General features: G+C 40.2%; 1 non-coding gene across 1 annotated transcript; it reads right to left on the reverse strand.

Annotated features, from left to right (window-relative positions):
• Nucleotides 1–538: 538 nt before the first annotated feature.
• Nucleotides 539–645, reverse strand: LOC127098838 (small nucleolar RNA R71). Its single transcript, XR_007793526.1, has one exon. It is a non-coding gene; the product is annotated as a small nucleolar RNA R71 (small nucleolar RNA).
• Between the last annotated feature and the right edge of the window lie 2,702 nt (nucleotides 646–3,347).

The following is a 3,347-nucleotide window of genomic DNA, read 5'->3' on the forward strand; positions in this document are numbered from 1 at the left end:
ACACACTCGCTCACAAGGTGAACCGTATTACTTACGAATCAACGACGTTGAACGATATCTCCGAGTCTTACGACGAATTCGAGAGTATCATACTGCAAACAATCTTCCTCCAATCGAAATTGTTGATCTTAAAAATCTTCTTCCTTCGCCGATACCCGAGATGGCAGAACCAGCTCGTGCTCTTCGAGATTACGCAGCTCCATCGCAAGATGAGCCGCATTCGAGTATTGCTCTGCCCGCAATCTAAGCAAACAACTTCGAACTTAAACCTTCGCTGTTACAAGCAGTACAACAGAATCAATTCTCTGGAAATCCTACCGAGGATCCAAACCTTCATTTATCCGTATTTGTTCAATACGCTGATACTGTTAAAGCTAATGGTGTCACTTCAGAGGCAATTCGACTTCGTCTCTTTCCTTTCTCGTTAAGAGATAGCACGAGAAGATGGCTTCAGTCTCTTCCTTCCAACTCAGTCACCACATGGAATGAGTTGAAGAAAGCCTTTCTTGCCCGATATTTTCCTCCAAGCAAAACAGCTATGCTAAGAGCCCAGATAAATGGATTTAAACAGAAAGATAACGAGTCTCTCTTCGAAGCATGGGAAAGATACAAAGACATGATGAGACTTTGTCCACACCATGGCTTAGAGGACTGGTTAGTAATTCATACCTTCTATAATGGTCTCTTGTACAACACAAGGTTGACAATAGACGCCGCCGCAGGTGGCGCGCTTATGGATAAACCTTACGCTGACGCTTATCAACTTATCGAAAGCATGGCCCAAAACCATTATCAGTAGGGAAGCGAACGAACAATGGTGGAAAAACCTCAGACGAAAACTGGCATGTACGAGATAAGTAGCCTTGATCATGTTAATGCAAAAGTGGAAGCTCTTGCCCAGAAAATTGAAAGTTTAAATGTATCACCTTCAACCGTCGTGGTTGCCGTAACTCAAAATTGCGAAGTCTGTGGAATCCAAGGTCACACTCCTACAGATTGTCAACTCCTAACAGGAATCCAAGCAGAGTAGGTAAATTATGCCCAAGGAAATCCTTACTCGCATACCTATAACTCGAACTGGAAGAACCATCCTAATTTTTCATATAAGAGCAACAATGCCTTATACGCACCAGGACAAGCTCCAAATCAAGCCCCAGCTATACCACCTGGATATCAAAAGCCGATCCCATCTACATCTAACAATAACGTTCCTAGGAAATCCAACTTGGAAATCATGATGGAGAACTTCATAGCTTCTCAACAGCAAACCAATAAAGATTTCTTAAACCAGAATGTACACACTAACGAACAGATTAAACAACTAGCAAGTAAAGTAGATGCCCTGGCTACCCATAACAAAATGCTGGAAACACAAATCTCACAAGTAGCTCAACAACAAGCGCCTACTGCTGCCCCAACTGGTACATTTCCTGGACAGCCCCAACCTAACCCGAAAAGCCACGCTCATGCAATTATATTAAGAAGTGGAACAGAGGTAGAAGGACCATCTGATCCAAGAATTGAAAACCAAAACTCTAAAAAGCCAACTGAAATGGAAGAAAGTAAACCTAAGGAAAAGGAAGAGAGTAATAAGGAAACCGTAGAAGAGAAAGAACCTTATGTACCTCCACCGCCTTACAAACCACTTATCCCTTATCTTTAGAGGCTAATTAAAACCAAAGACGCGGGCCAATTTAAAAAATTTGTTGACCTACTGAAACAATTAAACGTCACCATTCCTTTTACAGAAGCTATTACACAGATGCCTTCCTACGCTAAATTCTTAAAAGAAATTCTATCTAATAAAAGGAAACTTGAAGAGAGCGAAACTGTTACACTCACTGCTGAGTGTAGCGCAATAATCCAGAATATGCCTCCTAAACTTAAAGATCCTGGTAGTTTCTCTATACCCTGTCACATAGGAAAATTTATCATAGACAAAGCCTTATGCGATTTAGGAGCCGGTATCAGTGTTATGCCCTTGTCCATATGCAAGAAACTTGAAATGGGAGAATTAAGACCAACTAAAATGCCTGTGCAATTAGCAGATCGTTCCGTTAGATATCCCGTAGGAATTCTTGAAAACGTTCCCGTGCGCATAGGTCAATTCTACATCCCAACCGATTTTATAATTATGGATATAAGAGAAGATGAAGTTACACCCATTATATTGGGAAGACCTTTCTTAGCAACCGCCGGTGCTATCATAGACGTAAAACGAGGACGACTCACTTTCGAAGTAGGAGAAGAGAAAATTGAGTTCATTCTTTCCAAATTTTTGAAAGCACCTGCAATAGATGACACATGTTACTTCATGGATATCATCGACGAATGCATAAAAGAAACAGAATTAGAAAATGACAAATCGTCTGACTATCGTGTAGAAGACAGACTGAACCAATGTTTAGCAATAACACCGGATCCTACGCAATGCCTTAAGAAACTAACCCTCGACTTGAAAACACTTCCCAAAAATCTGAGATATGAATTCCTAGACTCAGAACTTGAACGACCAGTGATAGTTAATGCAGACCTAGGAAAACTCGAAACCGAAAAACTCCTACATATCTTAAGAAAATATCCAACCGCACTAGGATACAACATCACCGATCTTAAAGGGATAAGTCCTTCTATTTGTATGCATCGCATCATGCTAGAAGAAGACTGTAAAACTTCTAGGGAACATCAGAGGAGATTAAACCCGATCCTGAGTGAGGTAGTGAAGAAGGAGGTAACGAAGTTATTAGAGGCAGGTATCATATATCCTATATCTGATAGCAAATGGGTTAGTCCTGTACACGTAGTACCAAAGAAAGGAGGTATAACAGTTATCGAAAATGAAAAAGGAGAAACTATAACCAAATGAATCGAATCGGGATGGAGAATGTGCATTGATTATAGAAAGCTAAACAAAGCAACCCGAAAAGATCATTTTCCTTTACCATTCATAGACCAGATGTTAGAACGATTAGCAAAGCATTCTCATTTCTGCTATCTAGACGGTTACTCAGGCTTCTTTCAAATACCAATTCATCCTGATGACCAAGAAAAGACAACGTTCACATGTCCTTTTGGTACCTTCGCTTATCGACGAATGTCGTTTGGCTTGTGCAATGCTCCTGCAACCTTCCAAAGGTGCATGATGGCAATATTCGCCGATTTTCTCGAAAACATCATGGAAGTCTTTATGGATGATTTTTCCGTATGAGGACAAAGTTTTGAAGAATGTCTTGAAAACCTAGAAAGAGTTCTAGAACGATGTGTAAAAGTAAACCTAGTACTTAATTGGGAAAAATGTCACTTTATGGTACAAGAAGGAATTGTTTTAGGACACATCATATCAAATA

The sequence above is a fragment of the Lathyrus oleraceus genome, chromosome 6 (genome assembly GCF_024323335.1).
Source record: "Lathyrus oleraceus cultivar Zhongwan6 chromosome 6, CAAS_Psat_ZW6_1.0, whole genome shotgun sequence".
Taxonomy (NCBI): domain Eukaryota; kingdom Viridiplantae; phylum Streptophyta; class Magnoliopsida; order Fabales; family Fabaceae; genus Lathyrus; species Lathyrus oleraceus.